Source organism: Tachypleus tridentatus, chromosome 1 (assembly GCF_004210375.1).
Source record: "Tachypleus tridentatus isolate NWPU-2018 chromosome 1, ASM421037v1, whole genome shotgun sequence".
NCBI classification, from domain to species: Eukaryota; Metazoa; Arthropoda; class Merostomata; order Xiphosura; family Limulidae; genus Tachypleus; species Tachypleus tridentatus.
This window is the reverse complement of record NC_134825.1, coordinates 150,379,230-150,394,323: the sequence shown is the minus strand read 5'-3', so window position 1 is coordinate 150,394,323 and position 15,094 is coordinate 150,379,230. Positions and strand designations below refer to the sequence as shown.

Below are 15,094 nucleotides of genomic sequence, written 5' to 3'. Positions count from 1 at the left end.
TGAAAATATGTGATCAGCATGCTTAGATTTTTCAAGATCTGTTCCCCACCCCGGCTACGCCTCTTTCAGACTTTGGAACTGAATATATTTTGTATTGCAAGTATAAGTGGTAGGCTTACTTTATAACCAATTATCACAGTACATTCTGAGCGTCTGTGTTAAACATATTTGAAAACAGCACGGTATTCACTGAAGAATGTGATTAAAGTGGATTATTGATGTAGCTTGGGGTATCCTGTTAGGGTTACTGTCGACCCCGTGGGATGCCAAGATGAGACTTCCCGAAAAATAATTCTGTTAAGTACTAAAGATATCCTCAGGCCAACATTGCAAAACTTGTAATGGGATTGCTGAAACCGTATACTTATATAATCGTACATACCAGAAATTAATTACTGCTTAGTTTCGTAACATACAGTCCTCAAGAAAGCTCCAGAAAGAGCTTTATGTGTAAGCAGGAGCTAGCAATTAGACATAAACAGTAGTATTGGTAACTAAATCATAAACTTACGTTATCACCACAGCCTTCTAGTTAGTAATAGTAGTAGTACGTGCTTCGTGTCGTTCATTGATTTGTTTGGAATGTTTATTAAACTACTGCAGTTTTATTTACCTATTGTAAAAACTTAACCAGATCGTACGTGAGCATAATCGTAAATATTAACATTTAATCCACTTACTGACCGATTAGTTACGATATATGTTTATATTAGTAGTTGTCTTTGAAAAATGTTAAAAATACAGTATTCCATTAACAATAGGACCTCAGTGTTCCTTCAGAGGTCACGATAAGAAAATGAATTATTCCTATTTAAGCTATTGCATATTTTAACGGTAGGACTCTTGGGTCTCTTTCGGGAAAAACCAGAGCTGTCGATCAAACTTTGGTTAAAAATTGTGTCAAGGTGAGATCTGTAAAAGTCAGTGAACGTCGATATAATATAAGGGTATTCCAGAGACAGAAATAATTAAACAAAATTGCACCCACTGCGATACGTTCAATTTCATAGGTCATAACTGGAAGAATACTGATGGACCATACATTACCGATCGGGAAAGCCAACTAAAAAGTTGAAATTCATGAAGCAAAGTTAAAGTGCTCGGAAATGTAATATTTCAATCCGTGTATCCCTGTGTGAAGTTTAAACGTAGGTCTTAGGTCTTATCTCCCTTTCATACATAGGTAACTTGATAGTTTAACCAAACATTACATTCAACATTCACAAATTCGTCCTTAAAAAAAAAACACAAAAAAAACAATTTTTGTGATTGTTCTTCCGTTTTATCAACACAGTGTGGAATATGAAAATGTGTTAATTATCAAGAACTAATATACATAATAATAAAACAGAAAAATAAACCAGCTATCAAAGATGCGAAAGTTTAGTAAATTTGAAAGATATCACCTTGGGAAACCTTGACATATTGACCATACATTATTATTTTTTCAACTTTTGTAAATAATAAACTCGTTTTGTGTCGTTTTACGAATTGATAAATAAACTTCGATAAACACAATTATATTTTTGTAAACGTACTACAAACTGTTTTAATTAGGTACCATTATGAGATAAAGTTAGAATATCATTGTGTGTCGTTACCAGGTTTGGAAATTAAAAAAAAAAAAACATTTCTGGAAATTCTTGGAAAAATATTTGTTGTTGTTTGTTAGTATGTAGCCAATCTGAAGCGAGTGCGTAAATCTTCGAAGTTTGGAACAATCACCTTCAATTATCATACAGATTACACTGTAATGATTGCATTGCACAGTTCATTCAACTGAAGTGAATCTGTTACTTAACGTTGCCTGTTTAGGCACGAAGCGCACTTACTATAAGATACATGCTGATAGTCATTTCACCCATTTCAATAGTTTTAAGTGCTGTAGAAACGAACCTAACGAGCCAAGTGCGTGCAAGACTTGTCTGCGATTTTCACGACTTCCACCACTCCCGTCTAGAAATGTAAAAATTGTTTAGCTCATGTGAGGTCAAACAAATACTACGTAAGCTTTATTCCCTCCTTAACTGTTTCGTTAATTGTGACGTACTTTAGTAGGTCAATTACGTCGTAAGTACACTTCTGACATGTGTTAGCGTTGTCTGTCGTTTCAAGGTATGCCCTTGTTACATCTTCCGGTCGGTTCAGCGATAAATTTTCGGACATACAGTGTGCTCAAACGACAGAATAATTAATCTCAACTTAAAATTATAAATACGATGAGGTTTTATTTTTAATGCGTAAATCCTATGGAAAGTGCAACTTGTCTCTTCCTGAAATCGGTATCAAGCATGTATTTCTGTGAAATAAATATTGTCGAAATACCCCACCCACTACTCCGTCTTTCTCGGCATGAGGTTTATACAATTAATCTGCGGAGAAGGATGACCATCGAAATCTCTTCTTCTGACAACGTTTCTACGCAGAAATTTCTGACCTTTGACCTAACTTGATATTTTACTTCCTTATTGTCTTGTACTGTCTACATGTAAACCTTGACCTTTGACTTGGCGTGATGGGTCCCTCCCCCTCTTTTGAAGCTCTCGCCTTTCCTACATGTGTATACTTGTACTTATAAGTTTGATAGGCACAGCAATCGCGTATGTGTAGCCCTGTGGTACAACAAAATTACTTCAATTTTGATACGAGTCACTTGGATCTACACAAGAAATTGGGTTTATAGCCAAAGATGTCACAAAGGTATAATTTACTTAAACCCAGCTTAAGTGGTTTTGCGTAAAGATAATTTGTGTTTTGCTGAACTTGACACTCAACTACGTATTTGTGTATCGTGTGAAAAATATCTTTACGCAAAACCACTTTATTATTATAAAAATGATACTAATCAGATCGTTATCTGGTAGATTGATGTAGGATAAAGACAACCGAATTCTTACTCGCAACTTCTAAGAACGATGTTCCAGGTTCGGTGCTGTCCTCGGAATTACTTACCTCCACTGTCCATCATATCCAGGATAAGCATGACTGTACAATATTGCTCTACAACGCTATTTCCATCAACAAGGAAATATTAACAAGGTTCTGTGAAGAACAGTGGAACTAACCTTCGTTTGTTTGTTTGTTTGTCTTGAATTTCGCGCAAAGCTACTCGAGGGCTATCTGCTCTAGCCGTTCCTAATTTAGCAGTGAGAGATTAGAGGGAAGGTAGCTAGTTATGACCACCCACCGCCAACTCTTGGGCTACTCTTTTACCAACGAATAGTGGGATTAACCGACACTTTATAACGCCCCCACGGCTGAAAGGGCGAGCATGTTTGGTGCGACAGGGATTCGAACCCGCGACCCTCGAATTACGAGTCGAGTGCCTTAACCACCTGGCCATGCCAGGGGCCATAATAACCTTCGACTACATATTTTGATGAATATTCTACCGACCTTCCATTGTACGCGGACGCCAACTTCCGTGAGCATATTTAAGGAGAGACTAAACACATCAAAGTCCGATTAACTTGTACTGTCTACTGGTCAAATATATAGTTAAATGAGATCGCTGTGTCTTGGTCTGTTTTTCTCTCGAAAGTAGCTGTTGGCTTCTAGATGTGACTAGATGCTTCTGGGTAGGCCGGCGATATTTTAAACCTAACCCCCTAAGTACAGATCAGTTAAGTAAGTGTTTACTTGAGGCATCTCGATTTATTTATAAAATGAGTTCGAGCCATCGGTATTTCGCAGTTAAAAACGCATTGGAACCACCAACCTTCGCCTTGCCAGACAAGGCTTATTTGTTATTCGAACTGGAAAACTCCGGAAAAACCTCCAAATCAAGATATATCGTCGTGGTTTTTAAGCAAGTCACCATACAACCTTTAATGAATCATATTTTTAGTTGTTTATATTCTTTAAAACACTTAACAATTACATAATTATGAAAAGTGTACAAGATCATTGCGACCTCTTGTGAGGCCCTCTTGTTGCAAACATTTTAAAAATGATTTTCATTGGTTGTTTTTAAACCTAGATTCATCCTTAAAATCCACGTTAAATACGTTAAGAAGGCTTGGCTCCTCTCTGCTATTTCTGTTTCAAATATAGAAATAGAGAAATTTTACAGATTAAAAAAAATACAAAATTCCGAACTGTTGTGTGCCTTACGCCACGAGATATCTCGTTGAATTGGATGAAGTGAGACAAGGTTTGCGAGCGTCTTGCAATACGAAATGTACAATTTTTCAATACCTTTGCTTCCAAAACGAGTAATAGTATGAAAATAAGTTTTATCGTTCACAATCTGTGAGGAGGTATGGCTTCCTTTTCCACCGAATAACATGCACGCAAATATATTTGCACATACATATACAACTTTGCGCCTGCAGATTATTATATGGCTCTAATGTGTAGGACGACAGAATTCATAGAAAGTCGGTCTGTTGTGCACAATAAATACAGTGTCCGTATAATTTTTTTCTTGACGAACATCATTCTGGTTTTATTCAACAAACATTATGAAAAACATTTCGTTCCACCAAAGAGTTTTAAATCAAGATTCGCTTGGCCATGTGTAACTTATTATTCAAATGTTGTGTCCTCTGATAATGTGTAGTTCGTCATTACTGTCCTTAAAACCACTAATAAATTTGATCTTATTGTGGAACGCTGGAATCTCATTGGTTAAGAGTTTAAAATTTGGCACAATAGAAGCCTTTCAGTAGCTATACGGCTATGAAACATTGACCTATTTTAACGAAGTTCAGATGAATATACTAAAGTATTGTTTCTATGATATTTTTACACAAGTATAATATTTAAAAAGTTGCTTATTCTGATACGAAATAAAATCCTCAGTAGATTCTGTTTGTAAACATGCAGATGCTTATGTCCACGTGCATCTTAATAGGTATTCCAACAGTTCTGTGCTGCTGTCCACATACGGAATTAATGACAGTTGATTTCCTGTCATTTTAATATTTCAAGTTGTCGAAGGTGAGAGCCTTAGAAGTATAATCTTTACATCATCAGAATGATACAATTCTAACGAATCTTTTAATGGTCGATGTAGTAGCAGTTGGTAAAAAAATATTTAATATTCGTTTTTAGAATCATCTTAAGGGAAACCGATTTTAAAGTATATTTCTCGTCTGTTGATGTCACTATCACATTTCTTAGATAGCGCTGTTTTTGTATTTTTGTCTTAAATTGTATTCCACAATGGGTCAAGTTTTGGAACTTACAATGCATACATTCGGAGTTTGATTCCTCGTGGTAGACAGAGTGCATCAAGTCCACTGTGTGTGTAGTTTGCAATAAGAAAATGACGATCATTCATTTGTAACAGTTTGTTCGACGAGTCGGCGTTTTGCTCATCTTTTTTTGTTTTTTTAAGGTCACATGTCTATAACAGTTCATTTGTTAGTCCTCATTCTAAGTTGGTCTTCACTGAGTCCTTTCGTTTTAGCTCCTGCTGTCTTCTGTAAGTCTACGTGACCCACAGTTTTAATCTTCGGTGAATATACATTATATCATTAAACCCACATGACTTCAAGAGCCATCTTTAAACGAATCTACATTTCTAGCTTCACTTAGTTTTTATGTCCAATTTTCTGCGAGTTTCTGCACATGATTCCACACGTCGGCAAGTAATTTACTAAGATCATGAAGTGTCTTATAGTTGTAATCTGTAAGTTCATGTGCCTTTATTACTTGCTATAAGTCTACAGATTTACACCGCTAAAATCAGGGGTTCGATTCCCCTTGGTGGACTCAGCATGTAGTCCGAGGTGATTTTGCTGTAAGAAAACACACACACACACACACACACACACACACACTGTAAGTCTACTTGTCTGCAAGTTGCTTTCGTCAGGTACTTAAAGGCACTGACGTCATTTAATCGTAATTAGCAAAATTTTTAATACAAAAATTAAACTTTTGTATTCCGAGAAGCTAAACGTTTGCATAAGAAGTTTTAAAACAATCGTAGTCCACAGGTACAGTCAGTAATACTATTTAATAGGGTAAAAATAGCTTAAGAAAATTGTGTTTGTTTATCAGATACTCTATTAGAAATATGCAGATACTCGCATTACTGAATCAAGTTTTTACTAAGACCTTTGGTTGAGGCGCAAAAATAGCCTAGCTGCTTTGTACCATAAAACACAAAACCAACCAACCAACCAACCTCTGGTTGATAAGAAAATAATTCTATTGTTTCTCTCTATATAACTGCTAGAAGTGGCCTCTACCGGATAAAGTTCCGTGTTCTTAAAATGATTTTTAATAAAATGAAAACCGCGTAAAGTGTACCCTTTATTCATTAAATAGATCTATGGCAAATGTTATTACTGTTCAGAGGGCCGTATCGAATCAGACTGATAAATGAGATAGTTTTCTTGGTAACATCGTTTCAAGACTTGTGGGTAGGTTATATCCGGGTGCCAGTTAAGTACCCTCGTACCACTCACTAACCGCAAGTCAGTTATTTCTGTACAGTCCAAACCACAAGAATCCGAAATTTGTTTGCCTTTGGCAAGTTAAATACTGATTCTTCAATAGTATTTCAGTTTGAATCAAATAATTTATGAATATGAATCGAATATATATTTTACAGTGAGGTAATAAAGTTTACGGTTAAAAAAAAGAGGAGGCGTTGAGTGAGGCAAAAATGTCGCGGTTTTTCTTGTTAAAACTTTTAACTTCTGCGGGATGTCATCGTCTCCGTGATATTTAAAAATGTATCTATAAAAACACTTCGCAGGTTCGATGAAGCGTTTCATGTAAAAATTGATTTTATATATGCCATAAAGACGTCAAATTACTGCAGTTACTTATACCGATTATCTTGGCTGTCGTGATACTTTTGTTCGTTGCTAATTACAAGCTGGGAAGTATATGAATCCACTTTATTAAAAAAAAAAAAACTTTATAATAGCCGAGGTAAATATTTCTTAACTTTTTTTTTTGCTGGATTTCACGTTGTTTGTTTAAGGTTTTTCACTGCTAAATTAGGGATGGATAGCGCATATTGCTCACGTGCAGCTTTGCGCAAAATTAAAAAACAACAAACAAACAATCGTTTGAGGCTCAAAAATACCATTTTAGAGTTTGGTTTGGTTTGGTTTTTGGAATTTCGCACAAAGCTACTCGAGGGCTATCTGTGCTAGCCGTCCCTAATTTAGCAGTGTAAGACTAGAGGGAAGGCAGCTAGTCATCACCACCCACCGCCAAATCTTGGGCTACTCTTGTACCAACGAATAGTGGGATTGACCGTCACATTATAACGCCCCCACGGCTGGGAGGGCGAGCATACCATTTTAGAGAGACATGGAAGAATTCGTGCTGATATCTTGTAAGACTATGTTTCAAAAACAAAAACTAAGGCCTTATACATTTTGATATTATATTTTATCCCCTTCCCTGATTTTTGACGCCACCTATTATCAGGCTGTTTTATAGTAACTTTTTTCTTAAAAAGGAAATTCCTTTCTCAGAAGAAACTATGATACATTGAAGATTTTCGGATAATAGATGTAGAGATAATAACGTCTTCAGTAGGATACATTCAATATTTTGCAATGGTGGTTTTGGGGCTACTTTCACATTTAGAATTGAATTATTACATTTCGCTTTAAGACTTCACTCAAACATTATTTATAAAAAATAAAAATTTATGCTAGGAAGATAATGTTTCCATACGTCTCTGGCTTTCTTTAAAATTGTGCAGTTTTGATCATCAGCGGGTGTGCACTAATGAAATACCCACTTTGACTGGACATAACCCACCACAGTCTATTGAAACTAATCTCACTCTTACTTTCAGCACTGCCTCAGAACAGTGGAAATATCGTATAGTGCACACATCTTGAAGTTTGTTATTGTATTATTATTCAGTTTTCTTACCCTCCATAGACTCCAAGGATGAATGCTTTATATCAGGGTAAAGAAGTCTTAAACTATACTATGCTTAACCGACTTTTAGAACATATACTTGAACAAGCATTTTTTTGTTGTACCTTACTTATAGAACTAAAATCTATCCATGCCACTTTTAAAACGGAGTTTGCAACAAGATCGAACCCTAAGTATTTTGTTCCATGTTGTAAAGCATTGTTTTATAAGCGTTGGAGAAGGAAGTAATGAAACCGGCGAAGTACAGGGTTAATAAGATATGCAAACCAGGATTCATAGACGTGTGTCCAAGATTTCTCACCCATCGTTATGCCTGATTGTATGATCGTGTTCTGACTGTATTGAACACAGTTGTAATGTGAAAGGTTCAGTCCTTGAATTCAACAGTAATTATAAGCTAAATTTGTACGTAACTGCTGAACTGTTGCTGGTGTATTGTTAACAGATGAAAGTTTTGTGCGAGCCGCCAAGAACATGACTTTGATACGCACTCTGCTGGTGAATTAGTAAGTAATTGCTTCATAAGGGCTCATTTTGTATATATTTTTTGTAAGAAAGCCTTATTAGCAAGTAACGTGAACAAAATCCCTGAAGGATGTCGTATTCTTGCTAGAAAAGTGATACACAGTAATACAGTTAAAGTACTATGCTAGTACACGACGACATTCCCAAAACCACGGTGACATCGTCCATCGCCATATGTTCCTCCTGGTAATAAGAGTCAGGATATCAAATATTTAAGATCCAGGATGAGTCGTGGAGCACTACCATTCTACACAACTTAATGTGAGCCCTAACAACACTCCCAAACTCACAGAAATGTCCAGAACAACAGAATGTACCTTAAACACATGTTGTGTTGAACATTCAGAGTTATTGTGACGTCTTGGTAAGACAGAACTCGAATGTCTTGTTATTAATTTTAATGTTTTAGAACAACGTATATAAATTGAACGTAAACTGCTGGCCAAAATCTTAAGGCAAATGAACATAAAGAAGAAATAAGCATTTTGCGTTGTCAGACTCAACCACTTATTTGCTGAAAGATCCAGTCATTTCCACAAAAGCGAGAACCTTCAGTCAAAAAGGATGCTCTCTCCAATATGCTAATGTAACCAGCTGCTGTTTGACGCCTTTGTATAACCTGAAGCTCCATTGTTCCATGGAAGGAGAAAGCACCCCAGATCATGATGGAACCTCCTCCACTGTGTCGTGTAGAAAATGTTTCTGGTGGGATATCCTTATCGTGCCAGTAACGCTGGAAGCCATCTGGATCATCCAGATTAAATTTTTTTTTCTCATCGGAAAACAAAACCCTCTTCCACTTTTCTACGTCCTTTTTCTACGGTTTTTAAAGCCTTTCTCTCGTAGATGCCGTCTTATTGTTCTTGAGCTGCATTCTGCATCCGTAAGGGCCTTAATCTGGTTCGACGATCGGCTGGTGTCTTACCGGACAACCCGTCGAATCCTCCTGCTCAACGCCGGCGAAATGTTCTTGGGCCTACCACTTGAAATTCTCGTTCCGTATCCTTCGGGGTCTTTTAAGAAATTTGCAACAACAGTTTTAATACGCCCAATCTCACCAGCGACGGCACGTTGAGAGAGACCTTGCTTTTGCAGCTCGACAATTCTGTTATGTTAAAACTGTATCAACTTTTTAACACATGCCATGTTTTTACCCAATGTAACACAGGAGATGTCAGTGGGAGATGTTGACAACGCTAATGCTTGAACACAAATGACAAAATTTCGTTACGTGTTTACCGATTAAAGCTTCGTTTCAGTATGGTCTTAAACTTTTGACCAGCTAGTATTTAAGCTAATTTCATAGTGCTCACATTTTCCCTGTTAAATGCTAAAAACGTTTTTTACTTTTATTTTCTCTTTTCTTATTTTCGTCTTTCGAAGCTCTACTCAAATAAGTGGTTGAGTCTGAAAACGCACAATGCATATTTTTCTTTATGTTAATTGGTCTTAAGATTTTGGCCAGCAGTGTATAATCTTTATTAAATAAGGACACATCTACGTCGTTATTATTAATTTCCAATCTTCCACCATAGTTGATTTTATTTACAAAGTTTAATTGATATTGTCGCTTCTCCTGTGTTTTTATCGTCACAGTACCGAGTGAGATCACCTTGATTACACACCCAACATTTTCTATGTGCTGCTTCAGTAATGACGTCAGTAAACCGGTTAGATTCAAAGTTGTGTCATCTGTTTCGTTTTGATTTGAAGTAGTAAAGCTAGTGAAGTATGACTCATTATTTCTAGCAAGTTGAACTTTCTGTATTTTCATGTGTTACAACTGTAGAATGTTTCGTCAACGATTTGCTTTATTAAGTGGCTCTAAATGATGTAATATGTTTGTTAAGAGGGTGGTAGCCATCAAGGTTGCACATCAACCTTGAACAAACAAGTTCAGCTACATTGTGAGCAATTTTGAATATTCGAAGTTTGGTAAAAATCAATGGGCAAAGAGATAGAGGTAGAGAGAAATCAGTAACAAGCCGAAACGTTTGCTTGTTTTGTTTCTACGGTGATTTTAAGTGTTTGTGTGTATTGTAAATACACCAACTTGTTTTACAACGAGTAGACTGCATAATTTTACTCTGAAACCTAATGGTTGGTTAATAAAGAACTGGAAGCAAATAGCAGGAGAAAATGTGCAACTTTAACACAGTCACTGTATGTAAAGCAGCAAAAATTGGATTTCATTGTGCAACATTACTCGCATGAAATGAACAGAGATTCTAATATAATACTTCTAACTTAAGTTAACAAGCGACATAGCCTTAATAAACATCAGCAAATATCTTTATTGTGAGAAAAGGAAATGAAAGTTGGACATCGGTAAGTTTCATTTGTCAAGGTAAAAGACGGTGAAGTAAAATAAGAGTACCATATCTAAATACCACATGGTAAGGAAAGGGAATATACATACCTTAGAAAATACCACTAATTACAACGGAATCAACAGAGAAATTAGGTGTTAGTAAGCATCGCTTTTGTAAGGGAACCAACTGACAGAAAGGTTTGTCAACCATCATTGTTTATTTGTGAAGTTACATTTTTTCTCGCCAAAACGTAAATATCGATGAAGAAATGATAACGTTGAGGCATAATCTGTGCTTTGCTTCATCACATCTGATCAGTTCTGGTTTGTGAAATAAAACATATAGATGAAATAGGTTTTATATCGTGGTGGTGTGTAAGCAGCTTGTTTAAAGAAAAAAATATTGGTCCCGTACGTCGTAATTAAATTACTGAAATTAATGTTTTGGTGAAGAAGGTAATTTATGGAATAAAGAAAATCATGTTAGTTTAAGGAATCATGATGGATAATTACTTGTGAAGGTATGTCACATGCTATTCAACGCATAAAGCATTTTAAATTATTAGCGCTGAGTGAAGAACCACACAATCGAAACCAAAGCAGCGCTACCGTAAATTAAACATTAGTGTTGTGAGGGAACTGACAGAAATTAGGAGTCGGTAAGCATCACTATTGTAAGGAAATCGGCAGAGAAGTTGGGTGCATTGAATTTCGGTTGATTATGCAACAGTCAGACTATCGTGGAGCCTCATCGTCACGGCCATCCAATGTGATGACCGTGCATCTTGACAATAGCCCTCCAGCGTAGTTTCCTTTGCATAAAGCACCTTTGCAAGGTTGTCGTGTCCGACACACATCATTCCTTGAACGCTTTCCTTATCCACCTAATAAACTAGGGTGACGATTTCAAAATACTCATTTCAACAGTTCGATCACAAAGAAAATACACTGGCGATGCATCTGGCGACTTTAATGACAATCAAATAATTTAGTACAGAATAGCGTGAATACTCATTTCATTTCGAAACGGCTAGAGGTATGTGGCAGTTGAACTGGAGCTCATACTCTGTTGGTTTATTTATATTGTGCACCGTTTAAAAAGGCCAGTGGTTGTTGTGATTGGATTTCTCCAGTTTTCTCTTTCATTACAGTATGTGCACTTTCAGTTATTACTGGCATGTTTAGGTCAAAAACAGGAACAGTATTTGTATTTATAACTAGTAAATTATTAATTCTACAATTGAATTTTGTTTCCGAATCCCATCAATCGTTTTAAGAATGTTTTTCATAGAATTTTGTACATACTTTCAAGATAGATACACACACACATATATTAAAATATTTTAAGCCACGTTACTTATTGCTGTTTGATTTTAAAACTAAAGTAGAAAATAAAATTTAATTCAACCTCGGTAGAGATAAATACATAAAAAATATCATGCTAATATTCTAGTACATTAGTAAATAAATAGTTCTTCTGAGAAAAGGCGGAACAATGTACTGGTTTGTTTTGAATTTCGCGCAAAGCTACACGAGGGTATCTGCGCTAGCTATCCCTAATTTGGCAGTGTAAGACAAGAGGGAAGACAAGTAGTCATCACCACCCACCGCTACCTTTTGGGCTACTCTCATACTAACGAATAGTGGAATTAACCGTCACATTATAATGCCCCCACAGCTACAAGGGCGAGCATGTTTGATGTGACCAGGATTCGAACCCGCGACACTAACAAGGTACTGTAGAAACATGATTTCTACAATAAGTATCATTGTGCTTACAAATCGGTTTTTGTTATTGATTTACTTTATGATCACGGTAACAACAACATGGCGCAACATCAGACATTTTTGTTGTTGAAAAAACAGTAATAAACGTTTTCGTTGCAGGTTTTGCCAGTTGTTGCATTTACAGAATACGAGTAATTATGGGATTTGCCGTGAACTCTAAAGGATCATAGATAAATCTTGAACATGTATAGAGTATATGATTGTTGGGAGTGTTGCTCTATTTAATTGAAAGTGAAACATTTGTCACGTCTAGCTAATGTAATCTCTGGTGGTAGATTGTTAGTTCAGTTCTGCCCGGGTTTTGTAAGGGACGCAAAAAAACCAAACATTTTCAGTTTGGTTTTAATGTAGTGAATATTATACCAAAACATCCAAAATATTGCATGTATATTCCAACCTATAAGTTCAATAATTTTTTAACTATATGGTCTGCATATTCCAACAAGATTGATTGCGTGGTATCTCAGGAGTTTGCTTTGTATGTAGAGGCTCAAGCATTTATTGACTAATTCTACGACTTTCAAACTGGTATAATAATAAGAGTAAATTTGTCTAACAAGAGATGGTGATCTCTTTGATTGGCTCTTCAAAGACATCTACCACTAGTCTAAAAACAGTGACAATCGAAAGATCTCTGCCACTAGAAAGAACTCTAGTCCGTTAGGCTTATGAAGTTCAACAGACGAATGTGGCTCTGTCTCAGCTGACAGATTGTTTTGATAGTTATTACGGTTCGGCTGTCTTTAACCGTATGTCATGCGGTAAACATTAGAGTGACTGTCATATGGTATTCGACAGTCATTCATGAAAAACGTTGATCTGTACAGAACACAAACAGTCAATGTTTATAACCGTTTGATTTGGCTGTTGAGTCATATCATACTTTCTGTGTTGTTTTAAATTGGCATCTGCTTCTATTTCGACAGTGCATTGCATGTCAGGAACAGTGTTTTTGTGGTAGGAGGTAGTTCCTTTGAACCTCGATAAAGTTTAATAGTATTTACAATGTACTTGAACGTTGTAACTAATCATATTAATGCCCAGAAGATCCGTGATGGGCATAGCCCATTCCGAGATGGTAATTTAATTTCGATCATTCTGTCGGCAATTAGATTGAAGGACATGAAAAAGATAATCATAACCTTTGACCAGCCAGTCACCTTTCACAGTCCAGTTCCGTTCAACGGCTGCAATCCTTATTTGCGAATCATTTACAGACGGTACTCAATTAATACATTACAATGGAGCAAAACGCCATCTGACGTTTTGTGAAGTTAATACTCCAGCTGTTCAGTAGTAACGGAGTAGGTATGCTAATGTGCTTTTTATGTTTTTCTGAAACTTAACTCCTGAGACATTGAGATTAGTCAGCTATTTGAAGCTTTAAACATTTCGACATATTCTTCTGAGAAACTCTATTATTAATTATCAATTAAAGTCCCCCGCTAGGACAGCGGTAAGTCTTTGGATTTACAACGTCAAAATCAGGGATTCGATTTTCTTCAGTGTGGCTTTGACTATAAAACACACGCACACAAACTCATAAATTAAGAGGAATAAAAATCGTATTATCTAATGTTAATGTTTTGCTGTTTATTAATATTTTCATGTAATTTCCATATATCTAACCGAACTGTTGATAACCGTAACGTATGCGTAACCACATAGGAGGATTTTTTCTGTCCACGTACTGAATAGTGGAATCATGTAAATTAACCGTTCGCATCGTGTGTTTTTTTCTTCCTATCGTTTTTTAAACTCAGGATCTTATCTTCAACCAAAGACAAAGTAGTATGTTTGTGTGGCAGGACAAGAACCAACATGTTCAGGTAATTATTTTATGGAAGTGTTGCATGCACTGTTGGAGAATCTACTGTATCTAAATGTGCAATCCATGAGATGGTGACATATTTCCATTAGGGGTTCTGAGTAGTCAAAGAAACACGGGGTTTCGGAGTGACCGCATCACTTTACCAGCAATGTCTTGTTTTTTATTCTGAATTCATTGTCTGTTTGAAACCTTGTTCCTTATTTTCTGCTCTGCTGGAAAGCGACTGTTGTCACTGCTGTCCTTATTCGCACCAAACATAATTTTGAGCGCTGCCACAGTATCTCTGGGCATGACAGATAGCTTTGCCTCAACAAGGCCTATCAGAAACACCATTGTGATCCTTTCCACAACGGGCCCGTCATGGCCAAGTGTGTTAAGGCGTTCGACTCGTAATCCGAGGGTCGCGGGTTCGAATCCCGGTTGCACCAAACATGCTCGCCCTTCAGCCGTGGGGCGTTATAATGTGACGGTCAATCCCACTATTCGTTGGTAAAAGAGTAGCCCAAGAGTTGACGGTGGGTGATGATGACTGCCTTCCCTCTAGTCTTGCACTGCTAAATTAGGGACGGCTAACGCAGATAGCCCTCGAGTAGCTTTGCGCGAAATTCAAAATAAACAAATAAACAAACCCTTCCCCAACAGCTCCATGTGTTGTAAGTTGAACATCTCAATGTTGCACATGTAAGTAATCAAGGAGATAATGATTATTGAGGGTAATATACCGAAGAGTTACGGTCAGCGGGGCTTGAAACTATCTTTTGAAGATCTATTAGACT

At 36.6% G+C, this 15,094-nt stretch overlaps 1 protein-coding gene across 16 annotated transcripts in view; it reads left to right on the top strand.

Annotated features, from left to right (window-relative positions):
* Positions 1 to 15,094, top strand: part of LOC143226863 (mitogen-activated protein kinase-binding protein 1-like) — a 120,365-nt gene that overhangs the window by 36,104 nt on the left and 69,167 nt on the right. The window lies entirely within an intron of this gene.